The sequence below is a fragment of the Ambystoma mexicanum genome, chromosome 11, assembly GCF_040938575.1.
Source record: "Ambystoma mexicanum isolate Mex_15411 chromosome 11, UKY_AmexF1_1, whole genome shotgun sequence".
In the NCBI taxonomy this organism is placed as follows: domain Eukaryota; kingdom Metazoa; phylum Chordata; class Amphibia; order Caudata; family Ambystomatidae; genus Ambystoma; species Ambystoma mexicanum.
In genome coordinates, this window is record NC_090934.1 from 1,306,181,677 (window position 1) to 1,306,199,834 (window position 18,158).

Consider the following 18,158-nt stretch of genomic DNA (forward strand, 5'->3'; position numbering starts at 1 on the left):
TCTTAAGAACCCAGCATACTCTAGATTCAATATTATTGCTGGTAAGGTGCACTGTAAAAATACTCTGGCACATAGAAAAGCTGCGATTGAGAATGCTGTTTGGCATGACCTTGTGTCGACCTCTGGGTATAATCTTCAAAACCGTTCTGGGAAATTGTGAACTATGTCCCGTTTTATAAATATAAACCTCATGGATTGGTCACCATGGTGCCTGACCAGGTTTGTGTGGAGCAATTTGCACGTCTTCATAGTGCGGAATTTCAAGCAGACCCCCCTGAGCTGGCCCCCCCACTGCATTCTCATATGTTACACTTTTCTAGGGACATGGATGTTATGCCCCACTTTGCAGTGGAGGAAATATTTTTAGCTATAAAAGCACAGAATGCAAATAGGGCATCATGTCCGTAAAATACCCTGGCTGAACTCATTTTATAAGAGGTAAACCCGTGGGCTCCTATTTTAACTTTGGGTTTTAATAATGTCAATATTGGGGGTGCTATACCCTCTTCACAGGCCTCTGCTCTTATTCAGCCCATTTGTAAGAAGGGGTGAAGGGCCTTCCCAGGATCATATTGGTCAATATCTCTTCTGGATTCCCTTTTCAAGATCTTTTGTCCTGCTGTCCTTGCCAGGCTGGAGGCATGGAAGACTCAAAATGGCATTTTGTCTTTCATCCAATTAGGATTTAGAGTGCATCTGGGTACTGCAGAGCAATGCTTGATCCTTTATATAGTGGTGGCCAATTCTCTATACATCAAAGAGGAGACAATCTTTCTGGCCTTCATGGACTTGAGCACCACCTTTGATGAAGTTAATCGGGTTAAGCTGTGAGGTGTACTCAAAGCCGTGAACTGTCTTATGGGGTTAGTTAAGCTGTTGACAAGCCTCCATCTGTCAAATCAGGCCAGTGACAGGAATGGAAAAAAATAAATTGGTGGTGTACAGATTTTTTCCTTGTTGAGCTGAGTGTGCCCCAGGGATGTACATAAATGGGTAACACCCCCACTTAATACATTTGACTCCTGATGTCCCAAGAATGGGCAACAGAATGTTGTTGTTTTGGCTTACACTGATGATGATATGGTTTTGATCGTGCTTACACCACAAGCCCACCAAAAACTCTTCCATGACTGCACTGTCTTCATGGATGATCGGGTCCTGAAGGTCAATGCCCAGAAATCCACAGTCCTGGCATGTTTTAAAGGAAGATGCATTCCAAAATTCCCCCTATACATAGTAAAGGGGTTATCATCCCAAAAGTTAACCCCTTTGAGTATCTGGGGATTTGATTCTCATCTAATTTTCCTCCAGATACACAGGTTCAGAACCAATCTGTGAAGTCCAGGCAAGCATTGTGGTGGTTGGAAAGAACAGTGGGAATGAATAAAGCAAAACCAGTGGATCTGATTCTAAAAATGCATGATACTAAAGCTATGTTGGTTGCAAGATAACATGGAGTTGTGGAGACTTAATGATACAAACCCACTCCAGGTAATTGAAGATGACTTGTTTAGCATAGCTTGGGCTTACCCCTCTTGGCCTCTAATTTTGTAAATCTAGAACTTGGTCATATATTTATTAGCGACACTCAATCTGTTCAGCCCTTATTTCACTGATTCTGAGTATAGTGTAATGCTAAGGCTGGACTGACGCATGAACTAATTAAGTTCCTAATTCTGAAAGACCCTAATGTCATGATTCCCTGGCTCTCGTGTATAAAATGGGAGCTAAGGGCTATCAATGCTGATTCATATTTTAATTCCCCAGAAAGTCTAACATCAAAATCAGCAAAAGTGCTGAAAGTAAGAGCTAAATCACTTAGGATGGAGAAAAGGGAATCTAAGGAGCACTTATTACTTCAAATAGGGGCATGTCATTGTAACGGGATCGGGTATTAAAAGATATCTGTTATGGGCTGATAATCCCAGTAGGAGAGTATTGATCACAAGAACATGTTTCAATTGCCTTCTTCTTAACGGGTGTTTGGGAATGAGTTCCTACTAATCAATCGTGGATATTGTTCAAAGCCCCTTTGGATGACTTGTCCAACTTCTTATTGTTTTGTTTGGCATAATCAGTGCTTAGAGCTAGGACTCTGAGACCGATACTGCGTGATCTTCGGTTTACTCAGTTTGACAGGCAATGTTGTTCCTGTTAAGGGCTGACTCTGTTAGGGTGAGCTGGGCCCTTTTGTAATTTTTAAGGAGCACCTTAGGCGAAAGGAAATTCTTAATGAAATTGAAAGCCTAATTTATCTGTCTACCACCATTGTCAATCATTTTTTTTTGTTTCTTCTGATTCTTTATGAAGTTTATGATTTGTCTGTGAAATGTGCACGTGTGTATGTTTTTTATGGAAATATTTTCTTCATTTCCTAAATAAACTTCTAAATGGTAATGGTAAATTAAATCAATGCCAGAAACAAAATCAATACTTTTCACAGCCCAGGCAGGCCTCTGTTATTTCTTTTATTACTAGACCTAAGCCTGCTTCTACTTATAGGTTAAAATATTTAATACTAGAAGTACCACTTGGCATTGCCTGGGTCTGTAGCTGGCATGAACGTGGGGGTCTGCTATAGCCTTGTGTTCTACTGTCTCATAACTTCCTATTTTTGATTGCTCCACCCCTGTGCAAGGTGAATGGGTTGGATTGGTCAAATTTCACCATTGCCAGTACACCCCAAACTGGTATGCTGACCCTGTGTCCTAAATTCCTATTCTTGGAAAGGTTGCAAAATCGTCAATCTCCTGAAATCGTCAATACTGATAGCACAGGGCCGGAAACCCACCCTGTACAGGGTGAATGGATGGGGATAGTCAGATTTCTCTATCACCAGTACACCCCAGACTGGTATGCTGACCTCGGGCCAAAATTACAGCCCACCAACTCACCTGTACTGATAACACAGAGCTGGAACCCGCCCTGTGTAGGCCGAATGGGTGGGGTTGGTCACATTTCACTACCGGCAGTACGCCCCGCAGATTGGTATGCTGACCATGGGCCAACATTTCAGCCCACCAACTGTTATGGGGCTGGAGTCAAACACGATCATACAAACACACTTTCACAAATATGTTTATACATGTGACTAAAAATATATCATATACAATTTATTGCACAAGGCCCATCTACACTGGAATTAGAAAAAACAAATCTACAACACTAATTGACCACGTGATAGAAAGGTTAGGTTAGACATTTTTATTTGGAAACTATCCATTAACATAAAATATATACAACATTCATTATCTAAGACATTATAAAACATGCATATTCACAATTCCTATAAAAACATCAGAGTGCTCTGGATATAATTCTTTGCCAATTTAACAAAATTCTAAAACATTATACATAAAATCTTCGTCCGTATGATTCATTAATAGTGACATTGCCTTCCTATATGACCTAATATTATGTTTGATAAAATGAGGCATAAGCCACCTCCTTCTAAAATCTGTAAAAAGCTAACAAAATAGAAGAGAATGCACCATATCCTCTGTGTTGCCCGTATGGCAGGAACACAGTTTTGTCAAAACCCAAACAAATCATTTGGCTTTCAGGAGGCATCCTATCATCAGTGCTATTTTTCCTCACTTAATTTCCCATATAAAATTTGGCTTAGCGTTAGACCTAAACCTACACACGCTTTACAGTACAGCTCTGATGAGGTAGTTTTTCTATTCTAGACCGAATCCTACCCCATTCCATTTCTTCCACTCTTATTTTCATAATAGCCTTCTTGTGTTGCGTTCTAGGCATGCTGCTAAGAACAGCAATCTCTCCAAAACCCCACCTCTTCATTAAATCAATCTCTCTTGAATACTAGCAAAACGTGCTCGAAAGGTGTATTCTGATATTTTAAATGCAAATACCACTCACACCAGTGTAGTATAATTATGGGCGGTAGGCACCTGAGTAACAGGCTCAACTCTTTGTTGAGACATAATACCAGCAACGCAGGAAGCATCAATAAATATATATTAGAGTGCCAGAGCAACTGTCCCTAAACTGTGCTGGATACTGTAATATCATAAAGTTTGTGAAGACAGTGTGTACACTCTCAGTAGAGGAGCGCCGGAAGCATAACCTGCTCCTTGTCCTCTCTGCTCTCGTTCTCGCTTCGCGCATCTTTTTTACTCACCCGGCTCTTTCAGGTTCCCTTGCACGAGATCTTGCAAGACCTAGCGTCACGCGAAATCTCAACACACCTCCCCTTGATAGCGCAGCAAAGCTTATTGCATCACATAGTCATTATACTTCACCGGTCGTCTGTGCTCCCTTCTCGGCCGATCTTCCTTCCTGCGGCTAGTGCCCAGTTCTTGACTAGTTTCCTGGATGGCTTCTGATGTATCTCTTTCTGCTCCTTCCTCTATGGTCTCTCTCGCACTGGCTTATGGTTCTTGTTCTTGTGCAATCTCACTGTCTGGGCCCTTGCAGGGGTTGGGTTCCTCTTGTGACCTTTTTGCTTTGCAATGCTTTTCAAACATGGCTACTTGCTCCATGTTCCATGTGCGGCATTCCTCTGTGCGGATGTGATTTGTCCCTCTGTGAATTACTCTTATTGGTTCACTGAACTTTGAACCTGTTATTTGGTCCTTGCTTGGTAGTCGTATTTTGATCCAGTCTCCTTCCATGACTTATCGACCTTGGGTGTTTTTCTCTGGTCGCTCCATCTTTTCATGCATGCTTTGCTATTTTCCAGTCCCCACAAAACTTCGGTCATGTCCACTTCGTCATCTTCTCTTACTCTGGTCAACCATGGTGGTAGCAGTTTAGACGCTGCTCTCCTCTCTCTCAACATGCAAAATGGCGAAATTTGGGTAATCCCGTTGGGAGTCAACCTGTGGGCATTAATGGCCTCTTTGACTGTTTAGAGGAGATCCATACATGAGGTGGTTGCGTGTTGAATAGCTGCTTTAATGAACCTATTGGCTCTCTCCACAAGTCCATTGGCTTGGGGATAGTACAGCGCAGCTTTTCAAGGATGAATGGTGTTTTTGTGCAGGAACGACTCCATGTCCCTCGACACTAGCTGTACCTCATTGCCTGTGACTAGCTCCATAGGGAGACCTTCCCTCTGGAATATGGATGTGAGGACTTCTATTATTGTGTCAGTCGTGATGTTGGGGACAAACTCTGCTTCTACCCACTTCGACAGGTAGTCCACCTGTCATACCAATGCTTGGGTGTCTTTGCCTCCAGTGGTCCAATAAAGTCTAACTCCACTTTGGACCATACTGCTTCAGGGATCTCTGCAAGGATCATCGGAGCTTGCCTGGTCCTTAAGTGTTTATCACTGTCAAGATGCTCATGGCATCGCTCTATCATTGTGCAGATTTCTTGATCCATGGAGGGCCACCACTATGCTTCTCTCACTCTTCGCTGCATCATGGTGTTCCCTAAATGCCCTGAGTGTGCTCTACACAGAATGACTTTTCTCATCCCCACTGGTGGTATCACTTGATCACTTTTCATGATCAGTTCATCCGCCTTGGAAAGTTCTTCTGACACTTTCCAGTACAGTCTCATGCCTTCCGGTACAGACCTTTAATCTGGCCACCAGTTCCTGATCCATTCTCTGAGTCTCATCATCGTGGGGTCTTTACTGTCTTCTTCATTCCAATACCCCTCGCTTAATTCTCGGAACTCGGGCCCCTGAGGTCTTGAATTGACGCTACTATGCATTCATCCTGCAGGAAGATGGTGGCTTTGTCTTTGTCCTCTGGTAACCTTGACATGCAGTCCGCCTGAGCATTTCTCCATCCTGTAATGTGGTTAATTTCAAAGGTGTACTCTTGCAGTTTGACTACGATGCGTGCCAACCAGGGTGTTGATGATTTTCTCCCTCCTGGACTGAGCATGTTGATGAGGGGCTTGTGGTCAGTGACCAGTTTAAATTTTGTGTCCCACACATAAGTCCTGAAATGTTCAACTGCCCATGCCCATGCGCAGGCCAGCATCTCTTTCTCTACTGTGGAGTTGTTCTTCTCCTCCGAGGACAGGGCTTTAGAGGCAAATGCCACAACATGTTCTGCGGCTCCTTTCTTTTGGGTGAGTACGGCACCTAACCCGCACACGCTGGCATCCGTGGTGATGACTGTACTCAATTCAGGATTAAACGGCTGTAGGCACGGTGCCGCCAGTATGCGTCGTTTCATGGTCTCCACGGCCTCTTTCAGGGCTTCCAGCCATGTGAACTCCATGCCCTTTCTGAGCAGGTCTCGCAGTGGCGTCGTAATTTCTGAGAACCTGGGGATGAACTTGGCATAGTATCCTGCGAGTCCCAAGAACAACCTCACTTCTTTCATGTTAGTCGGTTCCGGAGCTTTAATTATGGCTCATACTAGGTTTTGTTTGGAGCGAATGCCCTGCAACTAAATCTTGTTCCCCCAGTATAACTTTGCATGCCGTTAAGACACATTTTTCGTATCTTAGCTTGACTCCAGCCTCCTGCAACTTGGCGAGGACTTTCTTTAACGTAACATCGTGTGTATGCTCATCTGCGGAGTAGACCAGGATATTGTCCTGGAAGTAGGACATGTTTCCAATGTCTCGTAGTAGCAAGTCCATAATTCGCTGAAACGCTGAAGCCGCAGATGACAGGCCAAATGGCATCTTGGTGAATTGGTATGTACCAAATGGGGTGATGAACGCAGTAAGTGGCTTGGAGTCTTTGTGTAAATTTGATGATACGCATCCCTAATGTCCAATTTTGAGAACACTCTGGCTTCTTTCATCATGAGGATGAGCTCATTAATGCTTGGAAGAGGGTAGCAGTCTGCAATGACTTCCAGGTTCAGGCTGCGAAGGTCAATGCACACAGTTAGGTCTTGCGAGTTTTATTTCTTGATGAGAACCACAGGACTCAACCACTCAGATGCTTCCACTTCCTCGATGGTGCCCTCCTTCACCATTTTGTCGAGTTGGTTTCTGAGTGTGTTTCTGGCTGTTGCTGGCACGAGCCTTACTTTATGTTTTACAGGGACTGCATTCACCTTGAGCTGTATTTTATGCACAAAGTTTTTGATTTTCCCTGGTCCCTCTGAAAACAGCTTGGTAAAATCCTCTTTGACAACCGGCGCTCCTCCTGTACTGACTGTTAGCACTGATCCTCTGTGCTGGGATCCAGTTTGATTTTGAGTTTGGCTTGATCGTCCCAACCTAGGACTGCTGGGCCTTCTTGACTGAAATATATTCTTGTGGTAGTTTCTCTCGCTTTGAACTCCACTTTCCTTTTGATGTATCCCAGCAATTCGATGGATGCCACTCCAAACCCTGTGGGCTTGTGGCGGGTACTGAGGACTTCAACCTTGTCGGTGCCTATCATCTCTTTGTATGTGCAAAGGGGTAGAATGATTAAGTCTGAACCTGAGTCTGCCATGACTCTTGTCTCTATGTCGTTTACTCTGATGACACAGTGGGGCTTTTCCCTCCTGGCTCGTGGGCTGTTCACCATTATCACAGTGTGCCTCCCTTCTTATTTGGCTGAGGATTCTCTCTCTGAGTTGTACTCTGCATTGACTTTGGTAACCTATTTATTTCGCAATTTGCATACCACATTCTCTTGAATACTGAGAACTCTTTGTCTCTGGCAGGACATCCTCTGTCGTTTGCCAAGTGCTTTGTGCTGGTGCATCTGTGGAGCTTCGGTGGTTTCTTCCTTCCCCACATTCCTTCTCTTACATCAGCGACTGGTTTCTCCTTCTTGATCTGGAATGTGACAGCCTCTACTACTGCTGGGCCGGGTCCACCTGTATATTCCCTCTGTTGTCCTGCGGTCTCCTCAACTGCACTCGTTATGGCAACGGTTTTTTCCAGCTGTAATTTCTTCTATAAAATGAACTTGTCCTGAACTTTTCTGCTGTTGGTGTGTACTGTGAGGATGTCGCAGATCAGTCCTTCTGCGTTATTTCTGAATTGCACAGCCCGGCTAGTTCGCATAACTTAGTCACATAGTCGTCTACAGGTTTGGATGCTTCCTGTTTGCGACTGTAGAACTGTATCATGTGCAACACAGTATTTTCCTTGCTGTCAAAAGTTTTAATTATCCTCCTCCCTGCCTCCTTATACACATTGTTGTTGTCATCTGTGACCACTTCAGGTGTAAGGCTTGCAAATACCCTCTGGCCTTCCACGCCTAGAGCATTCAAAAACATGGCTCTGTGCCGTGCTTCTGTGTACCCTGGACCCCCACTGCTTCCAGGTACGTAGTGAATATGGGTTGCCATTGTGGCCAGGGAATGGTAGGCCTACCTGGCGTCTGTAGAAAAGGCGGGGGTGGAGTTGCTACTTGCATGGCGCTGCATTGGTTTTAGTCCTGATCCTCGTCGCCAAATATGTAGTATAATGATGGGCGGTAGACACCTGAGTAACAGGCTCAACTCTTTATTGAGACATAAATACCAACAACGCAGGAAGCATCAATACATATATATTAGAGTCCCAGGGCAACTGGCCCTAAACTGTGCTGGATGCTGTAATGTCATAAAGTTTGTGAAGAGAGTTTGTACACTCTCAGTAGAGGAGTGCCGGTGGCACGACCCCCTCCGTGTACTCTCTGGTCTCGTTATCGCTTTTCGAGTCTTGTTTGCTCGCCCAGCTCTTCCCGGTCCCCGTACGCGAAATCTAATGAGACCTAGCGTCACAAAATATCTCAACAACCAGGAATATGTTTTTCTATGTTCAGCACGTGCTCATCTTGTTGTAGAAATGTGACATTTTTTGAGAGTGGATGAGCCGAATGTGCTAAAATAACTGTTAAAAATCCCCACTAATCTGCTGTATGATTTAAGGTTTGAGGGAAATTACATTCTGCCTACCCTACATGCCAACTCTGCTTTACATTTTCTGCCAAATCTAAGCATAATGTTGGTGATTAAGTGAATGTTAAAGCACCCACATTAGTTTGGGTCCAAATGAGAGTAATGAGGAATAATTTAACAGAAAGGTTCTTAAACATAATGCAAACACAGACAGAAGATGTGTGAAACCTGAAACCCCCAATCACAGCTGATTCAATAAAGACATCCTTAACCTCAGACACACCACGAGGACCGCTGAAAGAGCTGGGCAGACCTTGTCTCTCGACCCCCGCAATGCCAGAGTTGCCATAAATGAAGTCAGTTCATCACCAACACTTGTTACCTGCAGGGTCCCACAGCGCTCCTTCCTTTTGCCCACTCTCTTCTACATTTACATCATGGTGCTCCTGGGGCTTCTTGGCGACCTGGGCATCCTTTATACCAACTACGCAGATGATTCCCAAGTTGTCTTAAAGCTTTCAGGCACTCACTCACCAGACACACTGGCCATTAACACATTATATTCTACCATCCAGTCTTGGATGGTAACCAACTCCTTGTCCTTCAACTCTGATAAAACAGAGCTTCTGGTTGTTGCCTCCAGTCACATGCTTAAAAAACGTGCCCCCAAGTATAAAAGCTTTGTCGTCGCAAACATCACCATCCCAGTGGCAAAGAGTGTGAAGACTCTGGGCGTTATCTTAGATACCGAACTGACAATGAGACAGCGGGCCTCATTACACGGTATGCGGTAACCATGGCGCTATTAGCGCCATGGTTGCCGCCGGTATTTTACCGTGTCTGCCTTGGTGGATGGCGGAATTACCGCCCTACTCCAAGGTGAGCGGGGGCGGTAATTCCCCATTCACCAAGGCACTTCCCCATTCCCATTTTTGCCCCCATGGGGCTCAATGGGAATGGGGAAGGAGCTAATTACGGTACTGCAAATTGCGGTACCATAATTAGCACCAAGGTCCCTTTGCGGACCCGTTCCTTAACGGCTGGTAAAACCAGCCGTTGAGGTCGGGTCCCGCAAAGGGACCTCGTAGTAAGGCGGTAAGGGTTTACCGGTACCGGTGCCCTTACCGGTACCGGTAAACCCTTACCGCATTCCGTGTAATGAGGCCCAGCATGTCACCCAGATCCGGGCATCCGGCAGCTCCATAAACAAACTGCTCAGTCACATCTGCCCTTTTCTCTCACACAGAAATATTTATCTTCTAGATTCGTCCCTTGCAAATTCGCGGCTGGATTACTGTAACAGTCTACTGTCCGGTACCTCCCGATCCAAACTCTCAGAATTGAAAGTGGCCCAAAACAGGGTTGTGCGAGCAACCATTGGTTTCTCTAGCCAAGATCATACTACCCACACAAGGAGGGAGCTGCACTGGTTGTCCCTGAAGCATCATGTCTCCCACAAAATCCTGACTCTGACCCACAAATGTCTGGCCCATGATGCCCCAACATATCTTGTTGGGCGCCTGAAGTCCTATTAGCCATCCAGCACTCTAAGGTCCCAGACTCAAGCCAGACTCTCCCAGCGTATATGTAGGCTGGTTAGATTCGGAGGCACAGGTTTTGACGTCCAAGCTCCACTAATCTGGAACCCCCTCCCACCTGATCTAAGAAAAATTCAAACCACAAACGAGTTAAAAAAAGCTGAAGCCATTCCCTTTCAACAGCCCTTCTAAGTGAGCACTGATTTCCCCTGCCGTCTACCGCCACTGACTGACTTCTTTTGTTGTTTGTTTTGTATTGTCTTTTGTGCACTCTGAGAGCTTCGGGCAATCTGGCGTATTATAAAAGTTAAAATGAATACATTCAGTGGAAGACAATGTTATCCTATTATTTCCCTAACACGGACCATACTCAACAAAACACTTCCCTATCTCAGTCCTCTCCAACATCAATAAACCCCATCAAATCCCCCATAATTTTACTTTCTTCATAGCCCCTAGTCATCACCCAACAGCCTATCATCCTACTACCTCCCTGATTCCAAAAGAATGAATCAAAACTCTCTGTATCATCTTATCCCGTCCTAACCATAATATTCTCTAAATCCTATCCCAAGCCCACCTCTACCCACTCACTCACATCAACAACTTTAAATCAAATTGTCACTCAAACACAAAATAATCATATAGTCCTTGGTCTTTTTCCAGGGTTGTTGTAGGTGAAATATAGCAGGAGAATAGCAGTGTAGATTTGATGGTTTTGTCCCTTCCTTATAAAATGGTGATCTGTGGCATGGACTTTGCCTGTAGCTGCAGGTGCACAGCCAAGAGACAGGAAATGTTCTCAACTGGGCAACACCATTTCATTTTGTACAAATGAGATTAATCCAAAGGTGCTTGCACATTGCACGTTGCCTCTTGATAGGTCTGGGGAAAGTGGGATCCAAGAACAGCTGCAGAGTGTTTCTATAATGAGGATTAGTTAATTAGGCACAAAGGGGAGTTAGTTAGCGACAAAGAATATGTGTGACTCTCCAGAAACATTGAGGCAAGCAACACAAGCCTCCACACATGAGCAGCATTTAATGATGATTCAAGGCATGCTGCACTCCAGTAAGCACACCTGGACTTTTGGGCACCGTGTGCACATTTATCCTTGCCCATAAAATCGAAAATTGCAATAAAATAAAATAGAAAATAATTTTGTTTTTTCAGCAAATAAATATTCTGCAACAGCCTGGGGGGCACACTTGCCATCCTCCTGACTCCTTTTACTGGAGAATATCTTCTGGCCGCATTTACTACTGCAGCAGCTCCAGGGGAATACTGCTACACCTGGAGCTTTACTCCGCTCCATGATTGTGGACGGCAGACTCTTTGTGCCTTGACCCCACCATCACATGGGATCTGGCCACTGATTGGCCTGCTGGTTGCCCTTAGGCCAATCAGGGAAGCTGCAGGCTAAAATGGCCCCCTATCCAAGCCCCACCGTTAAGGCCCTGTCTGAGATTGTCTGGGCTGAGTAGGCCAGAAGGCTCCCACGTTCCTCAGCCCTGCAAACAATGAGGCAGCCACATGATGCATCTTGCCACTACACACAAACTTGGACCCTTTGCACCTCGACCTGTGAGTGATGTCTGAACTCATCAACTGCCTCCTTGGACCATACTGTGCCCTCTTCAGTCTGCCCCCCCTGGATCATATGTTCTACCTCCTGTGTGTGTGTTTGTGTGTATGCTTTTACATCTTACACCCCACTGCTACATTGCATTCTGTCCCTGTTTTGATTTTCGAATTTGGGTGTGTGTGCTTTAACATCCTGCACCCCACTGCTGCATTGCATTTGGTGCCCTGTTTTGGTTTTTGAATTTGGGTGTGTCTGCTTTAACATCTTGCACCCCACTGCTGCATTGCATTCAGGGACCTGTTTTGATTTTCGAATTTGTGTGTGTGTGCTTTAACATCCTGCACCCCACTGTTGTATTGCATTTGGAGCCCTGTTTTGTTTTTCAAATTTGGGCATGTGTGTGCTTTAACATCCACCACCCCACTACTGCATTACATTCTGTGCCCTGTTTTGATTTTTAAAATGTGTGTGTGTGTGCTTTAACATCCTGCACCACACTGATGCATTGCATTCTGTACCCTGTTTTGATTTGCAATTTAGGTGTGAGTGCTTTAATATTGTGCAGCCTAATTTCACTGCATTTCTGCCTTTTTCCATCCGGCACTCAAATTGCATTGTTTTTGTTCTCCCTTGCTACTACTAAGCCACCAGTGAGATTAGGCCAGAACTGTGCTGTGCAGTCACCCTTCTCCTTTCAACTTCCCTCTACTACCCAAATGGCACTCACAATCTCTCCTATTTCTTATAATTGCTACTCTATCTCCTTCCCCCCTCTCTCAATAAGTCCGGAATGAAAAAGCACAAAAAAACATCCAGCATTCAAACCCTGGCCTTCCCTTCGCAGACACTTATGTCAGCGCAACCTCCAGAGAAGTCTTCATGGATATCCTTTTCTCTGTCCCCTCTCTAGATTTATGGACTCCTCATCTTATCTCTACTCTCTCCCCTTTCACTTCCTCTCACATTAACGGTGGCACCAAGTGGGAAGTCCTCTTGGCTGGCTTTTGATCCTTGCGTTGCCTCATTAATGTCTACCACAATGGCACTATCCTGGTTCAGGATCCTCAACCCAACCTTCTTGTCTTTGACCGGATCCTGTCTTTCTTCATGAACTTCCTTCCTTTTGCTACCTCTCCCCCCACCACTCTCACTGTCCCTCCCCCTCTGACCGGAGTACCACACCCCTGTACTCCTCCTCAGAAAACCTTTAGATGAAAAAACCTCCTCCACCTGGCAACTCTTAATGCCTTCTCAGCCAACAAACACCCTGCTGACATCTGCCTCCTTCTTGAAGACACTGACCTCAACATTCTCGGTCTCACCAAGAGTTGGTTCAATGCCAGCTAAGTCATTGCTTTTGACTCCCTCCTCCCTGATGGCTTCAAGATCATTTCCAAACCGTGCTGGCAGTGGGGTCACCTTAAGCTATCATGAGTGGGTTCCTTCCCCCAGCAATACCCACCCAACTCTAGTATTCCTTTGAGAGCCTGGTTTGCAAGTTGGTCATCTCTCCCTCCTCCACTCTGAAAATTGTTACCATTCACCGCCTCCAGGCGCTACCACCCTGTTACTACCTAAATGGGATGATTTCTGCTCCTCCTTACTTTCAACCACCTCCAACCTCCTCCTCTTGGGTGATTTCAACATCCAATTGTACTCCCATGCCTCAGCATCCACTCTTTCATTTGACCTCTGCACATCTCTTTCCCTCTACATTCTCCCCTCCGGTCCTACCCAATCGGCTGGACACACCCTGGACTCCTTCATCCACTCGAACCTCTCACTCACTCTCCCCCCGGTCACCCCTCTCTCTTGGACGGACCATTCTCTCTTGTCCTCCCATCCGGGTCCCTTCAGCCCTCCTACCTCACCATCAAAAGGCCTGCCAACCTCGTTCTCGTAATCTGCCCGATGAAATGAGTGCCTTTGCTTCTACCTTCATCCACCTTTCCCCCATCAGAGACTCTACCACTGACTCTGTTCTCATCAGCCTTCACTTAGCTATCACCAGTACTCTTGAGATCCTTGCCCCAGTCATGAGGATCTGCCTGAAACCTGCCTCAAAGCATAACACCTGGTATGACTTTGAACTTGCAGCCCTGAAACAAAAGTGCAGAGCAAAGGAACAGAAGTGGCAAACCTCAGGTTCATCCTCTGACAAACTGGCCTGCCACCTGCTTCAAAGGCAATACAGACTCTCCATGTGTGGCAAGAAAAGGGCCCACATTCATGCACGGGCATCTGGTGCATCCAATAATATGGCTGAACTTTGCAAAATCTGCAGGGAGCTAGCTAACTCTTACACAGTCTCCTCCTCCCCTCTTCCCTCTCAAGCACTCTGCAACACTCTGACCACTCACTTTGCCACCAAACCTCAGGACATCCTGAACACCCTTGTTACTCACCCGGCAAACCCTTCCCACATTCTCTTGCCTCCCTTGGCCTCTCACACTCCTCCTTCCGTCTTCTCCTCCAGCACCCCTGCCACACCTGAAGAATTTACCAGAGTTGTCTGCTCAGTGAAGGTTTCTTTCAAACAAGCTCCCCCTGCTCGTCCAGACAACATTGGCTGTCTTGCTCCAGCACTCTCTGATTTTTGCAACCACTATTTTGCTGCAGGTTCTTTCCCCTCCTCCCTCAAGCACTCCCTTGAGTGGTCTCTCCTGATAAAACCTTCAGCGGCCCCTATATTTCCTTCTAGCAGTACCTCCCTATTTCAATCACCCACAGTCTCGGTAAGCTGCTGGAGAAGCTTCCCTTGTCCCAACTCAACTCACACACTGAACTTGTCGGTGGTCTCCATGATCATCAATCGGGATTCTGAGGATCCAGAGGCACAGAAACAGCTTTTATCCCTGGACTCCAACTCTTCTGCAGTCCTAATCCTACTTGATCTTTCCTCTGCCTTCAACACTGTCAACCATTCCATCCTCATAAAAAGGCTCCATGATACCATGGGAATCTTAGGACGGGCACTGGAATGGTTGTCCCTTTTTCCTAAATGACTGCTTTTCCCAAGTCATCTTGGGCACCTTCTCTTCTTACACCACCTGTGGTGTTCTGCAGGGATATATCCACGGCCACTGGCTCTTTAGCATCTACCTTGCCCAGCTGTCACTCTCATCTCCCCCTTCTCCCACAACTTCCAGTGTCATGCAGACAACACTGAACTCTTGTTCAGGCTTCCTGCTGACTCACTCGCTCCTTCCTTCATACCTGACTGCCTATCTGCTATCCAGGCCTGGTGTACTTCAAACGATCTCCACCTCAATTCCAGCAAAACTGAGATCCTTCCAACTGGGAAACTTGCCACCTCCTTCTTGCCTTCTCTCTGGCCTCTCACCTTGGGTGCTCAACCTGCAACTTCTTCTGAAGCCAGAAACCTTGGAGTCATTTTTGACTCCTCTCTCTCCTTCCTCCCTCACACTCAGGACATTGCCACAAAGTCCCACTTTCAAATATTCCTTCTCAAAGGACTTCTCCCTTTTCTCACTTTCCCCCAGAAGCTCAATGTTTCCAAAGCCCTGATTCTCTCTAGGCTTGACTACTGCAACAGCCTCCTCCTCAATCTACCTTCTTCCGCTTTGCGACCCCTTCAGCTAATCCAGAATAGAGCAACAAGACTTATCCTTGGCCTTAAGCTCAGGGACTGCATCTCTCATGCCCAAAACAGTCTCCACTGGCTCCCGGTTGCTGCACGGATCAAATTAAAATTCCTCTGCATCATCCACAAGGCTGTCTGAGGCTGGGGGCACCATGAAACACTTGTGTATAGGTGTGTTATAAATGCCATATCATATCATATGCTATCATATCATTATATCATATAATATCTGCCACTCTCTTACAAAATACTCTCTATCTAGACCTCTAAATTCCTTTGGCACCAACTCTCTGTGTGTAAAGCGTTTCACCAAACAGAGAGCATGAGGTTGTTCTCTTTCTTCAGCTGGATCCCTCCTATGGAACAGCCTCCCCCTCCCTTTGCGTCGTGACCAGGCTTATCTTAAGTTCCGAAAACACTTCAAGATGTTTCTCTTTTCCTCCTGCTTCCCTTCTTCCCTTCTTTGCTAATCACACAGTTGCTGTGACTGGTGTCTTGGACACTTATGCATCTTTGAGGCCCCTGACCACTCATTCCTAATCTCCCCAGCTTCTGTTCCCCTCAGCACTTGCCTTGAAACACCCTCTGCACTGGAGACTGTCACTTTTCCACCCAACGCCACTCCTGGATGTATAGTACTTATGATACTGTGCACTTCATCTCTGGCTCGCTCTAGAGCACGGACACCTCAGCACCTACCCCACTCCCCTCTTTCTTGCTGCACTTGCACGTTCTGAATACTCACAAGGCATAGTAGGTTTGGCCATCCCTTCCCCCATGTATTTTTTGCATATTTTAATTGTATTGCAATCCCATATTCCCTCACTGTTGCTGGGTGGGTGTTTTGAAACAGAATGAATTTGCTGTATAAGCGCCTAACAAGGGAACAATAAATAAATAAATATTAATGTGCACACCACAAAATCAGTTTTATAGATTATTCCGAAAATCAAATGCAGAAAGAAAGCAGTTACTAGACAGAATTGAGAAATTGGATGGGTGACTAAACTATCCAAATATTGTGGGTTATGTAGAGTAACCTCTCAACAACCAGACAGAACAATGACAACTCGCTAGGGGAAAAGGCTTAGTGCACCGTTTCATGAGAAGAAAATCATCATTTGTGATGCATTCGATTTACAGTGTTCATCACCACCTCATTGGCTACCGCCTATTTACATGCTAATATCCACATATAGACCCTCTATGTCATTGGCTGTATCATCTTCCCCTCCATCTTCTTCACACCTTGGTAGTGGTCTCTTTACCTTAGGACACTGTAAAATGATTGGTTAGGTTTCCGATAGCAACATGCTGCCTTAAGGTCTAGTCACATGCTGTGCATCTGACTGTCAACATGAGCTCAGTGGGACATTTTGAAGGCAGCCTGTTCCTTACAAACAAAGCAACTCTTTTCTCATCCCATACACACAGTCCCCCCCATCATGCATCCTCTCTGCAATCTTATGAACAATGGCATCACCCTTTGCTCCCCCTGGTACAAATCACCAGACTTGTCCTCTGTTCCTCCCTTTATCTGCTACTCCTCCCATGGGGCAGACCTGGAGTTCCTACAAGTTCCACTAATCAGTCTAATTCATGAATGATTTGAGAGTTTTATCTCTAGGCATCTGGTAGATCAAATTGGACGACCATTATTATGTGTTGTAAGTCACAAAATATATACTATGGAAACAAAGTAAGGTCACAAGAGACACAGAGATAGAAATTAAATGGAAAACAGTTTATTATGCATGGCACGGGAAGTCAGCTGCTCACTAACAAGCCGAGGCCCCTAGCACTAACACTTTAGCACTAGCACACACCACACACTGGCACACACCATCCCACTCGCTGCTCTACTGAACAGAAAGACACGGTTTATAAATAGTGACATTGACATACATTACATGCGTAGAAAAATGTCATGATATTCGCATGCTTCCGCTAACGTGCATACATTTCATCATGGCATGTACTGTGCTGCACATATTCTGAGAAAGAAAGACATATTGTGCGAACATTCTTGTCTTACATAGAAGACATCCTAACTCTGCCGTAAAGAAAACATCAGTCATGCTATCTTCACAGTCAAGGCATTCAAGGCTGTTTCTCTGTGCTAAAGAATAGCTGACTGTCTGCCAAGAGACAAGCTGTTATAATAATATCAATTTGCTCTTTCCCTTCATACTTAGCAAAGCCTGATTCATAATGGTCAAAAGCAGACCACATTTAGTGCTTAGAAACTAGAATTTGGGCTATACATAATAACAAGTATAATGCATTATATATTTCTGCATGGCTCTCAGCAAATGTTGATCCATGATAGCTCAGAACAAACCATTCTGCTAAACAGAGTTTACATTAATGAATGAATGGATTAGCTTTATGCTAACCATAAAACAATGCAGATTTACAAACGCTCCTTTAAGCATGAGTTAATCAATTCACAGACAGTAATGCTGGGCAGTAGTGAGGAGGAGACGGTAGTAGCTAGACACTCAGGCAATAACATACACAGGGCAATAATCTCATAGTGCAAGCAGGCACATTTTGGCAATTTACCATGATGACCAGTAAGTGCGCCAGATCTCTGGAAACGTGTACATAGCATGGAAACTAAAACAGGAAAGCATTGTATACATAGGCAGCATCCTGCAATGGTG